This window comes from Symphodus melops (genome assembly GCF_947650265.1).
Source record: "Symphodus melops genome assembly, contig: scaffold_464, whole genome shotgun sequence".
NCBI lineage: Eukaryota > Metazoa > Chordata > Actinopteri > Labriformes > Labridae > Symphodus > Symphodus melops.
In genome coordinates this window covers 6,605-13,208 of record NW_027636611.1, presented here as the reverse complement: position 1 = coordinate 13,208, position 6,604 = coordinate 6,605, and positions in this window count along the sequence as shown.

Below are 6,604 nucleotides of genomic sequence, written 5' to 3'. Positions count from 1 at the left end.
TCTAACTGAGTAAACGTAGCAGTCCAGTAAGGTGCCTGTCTCAAAGGTCAGCATTCAAAGAATAAAGGAAGGAGACCGCACACTTTGTGCATTTATTATGAGCACATCCTCAGTCTGAAGAAGAGCTGTGCTCCAAACGTCACTCACTCACTTACAGGATGTGCTCATAATAAATCTAACTGAGCCGTTAGCGAGGTTTTGGATCTGCTGCAGGTCGGCCTCAGAAGAGAGAACCAGCTGCACAGTTTAAACATCCAGGTGGGAGGAAGCACACGAGGACAGATCTTCTGCTCTGTAAGGTCACTCTGCTATCACAAACTGCAGGGAGACATTAAGATGGGGGGACAGGAAGAGAGAGGGGGGCAGGGGACACAGAGGGGGGACAGGTGCCATGTTGCTGAACTGTACATCTTTGAGACAGAAATAGTCGCACAATGAGTCAGAGGGTGAAAAGAAGTGATGATCCCCCCGACTGTCAGGAGGTCGCTCACATTCCCTGAGCCAGCGTGCAGCTGTGTGTGTGCCTCACAGCTTCTGTCGCCCTGAGGACGACACATGATGACAACTTCAACATGTCAGCCATGATCACTTAGTCTGAGACAACACCATGAAGACAGCTCTCTCACTCTCTCACCCTGTAGCTCTCTCACTCTCTCACCCTGTAGCTCTCTCACTCTCTCCCCCTGCAGCTCTCTCACTCTCTCACCCTGTAGCTCTCTCACTCTCTCACCCTGCAGCTCTCTCACTCTCTCCCCCTGTAGCTCTCTCTCACTCTCTCACCCTGCAGCTCTCTCACTCTCTCACCCTGTAGCTCTCTCACTCTCTCCCCCTGCAGCTCTCTCACTCTCTCACCCTGCAGCTCTCTCTCACTCTCTCCCCCTGTAGCTCTCTCTCACTCTCTCACCCTGCAGCTCTCTCACTCTCTCACCCTGTAGCTCTCTCACTCTCTCACCCTGCAGCTCTCTCACTCTCTCCCCCTGTAGCTCTCTCACTCTCTCACCCTGCAGCTCTCTCACTCTCTCACCCTGTAGCTCTCTCACTCTCTCACCCTGCAGCTCTCTCACTCTCTCACCCTGTAGCTCTCTCACCCTGCAGCTCTCTCACCCTGCAGCTCTCTCACTCTCTCACCCTGCAGCTCTCTCACTCTCTCACCCTGTAGCTCTCTCACTCTCTCACCCTGTAGCTCTCTCACTCTCTCACCCTGCAGCTCTCTCACTCTCTCACCCTGCAGCTCTCTCACTCTCTCACCCTGTAGCTCTCTCACTCTCTCACCCTGCAGCTCTCTCTCCCTGCAGCTCTCTCACTCTCTCTCCCTGCAGCTCTCTCACTCTCTCACCCTGCAGCTCTCTCACTCTCTCACCCTGCAGCTCTCTCACTCTCTCACCCTGCAGCTCTCTCACTCTCTCTCCCTGCAGCTCTCTCACTCTCTCTCCCTGCAGCTCTCTCACTCTCTCACCCTGCAGCTCTCTCACTCTCTCTCCCTGCAGCTCTCTCACTCTCTCACCCTGCATCTCTCTCACTCTCTCACCCTGCAGCTCTCTCCCCCTGCAGCTCTCTCCCCCTGCAGCTCTCTCACCCTGCAGCTCTCTCACTCTCTCACCCTGCAGCTCTCCCACTCTCTCTCCCTGCAGCTCTCTCACTCTCTCACCCTGAAGCTCTCTCACTCTCTTCCCCTGCAGCTCTCTCACTCTCTCACCCTGCAGCTCTCTCACTCTCTCACCCTGCAGCTCTCTCACTCTCTCACCCTGCAGCTCTCTCACTCTCTCACCCTGCAGCTCTCTCACTCTCTCACCCTGCAGCTCTCTCACTCTCTCCCCCTGCAGCTCTCTCACTCTCTCACCCTGCAGCTCTCTCACTCTCTCACCCTGCAGCTCTCTCACTCTCTCACCCTGCAGCTCTCTCACTCTCTCACCCTGTAGCTCTCTCACCCTGCAGCTCTCTCACTCTCTCCCCCTGCAGCTCTCTCACTCTCTCACCCTGCAGCTCTCTCACTCTCTCACCCTGCAGCTCTCTCACTCTCTCACCCTACAGCTCTCTCACTCTCTCTCCCTGCAGCTCTCTCACTCTCTCTCCCTGCAGCTCTCTCACTCTCTCTCCCTGCAGCTCTCTCACTCTCTCCCCCTGCAGCTCTCTCACTCTCTCACCCTACAGCTCTCTCACTCTCTCTCCCTGCAGCTCTCTCACCCTGAAGCTCTCTCACTCTCTCACCCTGCAGCTCTCTCACCCTGCAGCTCTCTCACTCTCTCACCCTGCAGCTCTCTCACTCTCTCTCCCTGCAGCTCTCTCACCCTGAAGCTCTCTCACTCTCTCACCCTGCAGCTCTCTCACTCTCTCACCCTGCAGCTCTCTCACTCTCTCTCCCTCTCTTTGCCTTTGATCTGGTCCTGATGATCATCTTGTTGGTTAAATCGAAGCAGCCAGTTTAAGCTTGAAGCTGTGTCACCATCCTCTCCATGTGTCTGAACGTTTCACCTGATTATCTGTAACCTGAAACAGTCCAGCTGTTTGGCTCCGGATCTGTGCTCAGCTGTGCTCGGTCATGCTGCTTTTAGCCGGGACATCCCGTCCACATGAACCCAGCTGACTGGAGCCGCAGATTAGCAGCTCTGACTCTCATCGCTCTTCATGCCTGGAGGATTTCTCTTCTTTCCCCTCTGAACACACACTGCATGTGTTCCACATGTTTCTTTGAGTTCCTGCTGCGGATGTGTGAGCATTGCCGAGGCGCTTAGAGAGATGTGTATCACTGCGTGGCATTACTGACCAAAGTGTCTGGTGACTCTGACTGACGCCTGACACATGACTTCAGCAACTGGTGGAGAGCAAAATGAAGGCACCAAGGACAGACAAGGGTACAGTGAGTGAACATGACCAACAGCTCGTGTTCCCCTCTTCACCATCACTGGAGTCAAGCTGAAGCTGCTGCACGAGACGTCATTAAAAACCAACCCAGAGGAGGACGGTGATCCCAGTGAGTCACACGGTCGGCGCTCGCCGTGCGTCGAACCTTCAAACACTCGCACAGACTGCAGCATAGCAACATACGACACATGCTCCTTCTCCAATAAAGCCAGGTCACGACCCCACACTTCATACAGACGTCTGAGTCAGAGCATTACAGGACGGAGGCTTCAGTCTTATATAAGAGCTGATCCATGAACGATGTCCTCACCTTTCCATCAGCTGGGATCTTTAAAGTACACTGACCATACTTGGACACAAATCAGGTCAAAGAAACGTGTCCAACATCTGCTCCCTTCAAACTCTCACACCTAAAACACTTCTTCCATGCAGCTCAAAGTCACTTTACAACAAAGCATTATTATCCCCCCCCCAGAGCCCGGTACCCTCCTCCGTACCTGCAGCAGTCAGAACCAGCAGAGCCAGCATGCAGCACACACACAGCACAGACTTCATTTTGGCTGCCAGGGGCCTCCCCTCCGCTCTCCCTGCTATATATACCTCTCCGGCTGAAGGTCAAAGGGCACGTCAGAGGAGGGGGCACTCAGCAACTGCACCCATGTCAGCCATTTTGTGTCCAAGCAGCTGCCTGGACCAATAACAAAGCAGAGAGCAGAGAGAAGCTAATAGCCTCACATACGTTTCCATTGTTATGCAGATAACCCCAGAAAACACATCAGGCCAGAAGACCCCAATCAGTTATTGTCTCAGGAAAACACAAGAAGCAAAAACAAACTCAGTCAAATAATAATCCAGAATGTCCAAAAACAAACTCAGTCAAATAATAATCCAGAATGTCCAAAAGCAAACTCAGTCAAATAATAATCCAGAATGTCCAAAAACAAACTCAGTCAAATAATAATCCAGAATGTCCAAAAGCAAACTCAGTCAAATAATAATCCAGAATGTCCAAAAGCCAGCAGGAGAAAAACAAAGTAAATCCAGGGACCAAAGGGAAACAAACGGCTCAGACTGGACCAAAAACTCACAGACTGATACTAACCACACACAGGTGAGACTAACCACACAGGTGAGACTAACCACACACAGGTGAGACTAACCACACAGGTGAGACTAACCACACACAGGTGAGACTAACCACACAGGTGAGACTAACCACACACAGGTGAGACTAACCACACACAGGTGAGACTAACCACACACAGGTGAGACTAACCACACACAGGTGAGACTAACCACACACAGGTGAGACTAACCACACACAGGTGAGACTAACCACACAGGTGAGACTAACCACACACAGGTGAGACAGAAGGGAAACAGAGAGGCAGGAAACCAGACAACACTGAAGAACTACAAAATAAAACAGGAAACACTAAAGACTGAACTAAGAAACACACGAGAGAATTTACTAAAACTCAAAACACTGAAATACATCAGTCTCTAAATGTCCTACAGGAGGTAGAGTCTGCAGTTATCAGACCTGCTGGTACCTACAGTCTCTAAACTACAGGAGGTAGAGTCTGCAGTTATCAGACCTGCTGGTACCTACAGTCTCTAAATGTCCTACAGGAGGTAGAGTCTGCAGTTATCAGACCTGCTGGTACCTACAGTCTCTAAACTACAGGAGGTAGAGTCTGCAGTTATCAGACCTGCTGGTACCTACAGTCTCTAAACTACAGGAGGTAGAGTCTGCAGTTATCAGACCTGCTGGTACCTACAGTCTCTAAATGTCCTACAGGAGGTAGATTCTGCAGTTATCAGACCTGCTGGTACCTACAGTCTCTAAATGTCCTACAGGAGGTAGAGTCTGCAGTTATCAGACCTGCTGGTACCTACAGTCTCTAAACTACAGGAGGTAGAGTCTGCAGTTATCAGACCTGCTGGTACCTACAGTCTCTAAACTGCAGGAGGTAGAGTCTGCAGTTATCAGACCTGCTGGTACCTACAGTCTCTAAATGTCCTACAGGAGGTAGAGTCTGCAGTTATCAGACCTGCTGGTACCTACAGTCTCTAAATGTCCTACAGGAGGTAGAGTCTGCAGTTATCAGACCTGCTGGTACCTACAGTCTCTAAACTACAGGAGGTAGAGTCTGCAGTTATCAGACCTGCTGGTACCTACAGTCTCTAAACTACAGGAGGTAGAGTCTGCAGTTATCAGACCTGCTGGTACCTACAGTCTCTAAACTACAGGAGGTAGAGTCTGCAGTTATCAGACCTGCTGGTACCTACAGTCTCTAAACTACAGGAGGTAGAGTCTGCAGTTATCAGACCTGCTGGTACCTACAGTCTCTAAATGTCCTACAGGAGGTAGAGTCTGCAGTTATCAGACCTGCTGGTACCTACAGTCTCTAAACTGCAGGAGGTAGAGTCTGCAGTTATCAGACCTGCTGGTACCTACAGTCTCTAAATGTCCTACAGGAGGTAGAGTCTGCAGTTATCAGACCTGCTGGTACCTACAGTCTCTACATGGACTACAGGAGGTAGAGTCTGCAGTTATCAGACCTGCTGGTACCTACAGTCTCTAAACTACAGGAGGTAGAGTCTGCAGTTATCAGACCTGCTGGTACCTACAGTCTCTAAACTACAGGAGGTAGAGTCTGCAGTTATCAGACCTGCTGGTACCTACAGTCTCTAAACTACAAGAGGTAGAGTCTGCAGTTATCAGACCTGCTGGTACCTACAGTCTCTAAACTACAGGAGGTAGAGTCTGCAGTTATCAGACCTGCTGGTACCTACAGTCTCTAAACTACAGGAGGTAGAGTCTGCAGTTATCAGACCTGCTGGTCCCTCCAGTCTCTAAACTACAGGAGGTAGAGTCTGCAGTTATCAGACCTGCTGGTACCTACAGTCTCTAAATGTCCTACAGGAGGTAGAGTCTGCAGTTATCAGACCTGCTGGTACATACAGTCTCTAAACTACAGGAGGTAGAGTCTGCAGTTATCAGACCTGCTGGTACCTACAGTCTCTAAACTACAGGTGGTAGAGTCTGCAGTTATCAGACCTGCTGGTACCTACAGTCTCTAAACTACAGGAGGTAGAGTCTGCAGTTATCAGACCTGCTGGTACCTAGTCTCTAAACTACAGGAGGTAGAGTCTGCAGTTATCAGACCTGCTGGTACCTACAGTCTCTAAACTACAGGAGGTAGAGTCTGCAGTTATCAGACCTGCTGGTACCTACAGTCTCTAAACTACAGGAGGTAGAGTCTGCAGTTATCAGACCTGCTGGTACCTACAGTCTCTAAATGTCCTACAGGAGGTAGAGTCTGCAGTTATCAGACCTGCTGGTACCTACAGTCTCTAAATGGACTATAATCTATATTTTCTCTCTCTGTTAAGTGTTGTAATTCAGCACTGTTATTTTAAATCACAGGCTTTACTGGGTGGAGGGCTCTCCAGCTGGTGGATCCTCCCAGCAGGTCTGAATGTTTGAACTGATGTCTCTGGAAGTCCAACATGAAAGAAGCGTCTCCTGCTCATGGGGAGGAAGTGGCTGTAATGCTCTCCTGACATGTTATCAATAACATCACGAGTGTGGTAGAAAAATACCCCCCCCCCTCTGGTCTTTAACTGAAATGTTCCGGAGCTTTCTTCAGTCTCTGTTGAAGGATATCAGTGAAACATCATCAATAACTAAACAGACTATAGTCTAATGTTAAATCATGATGGACACATGAAGTGT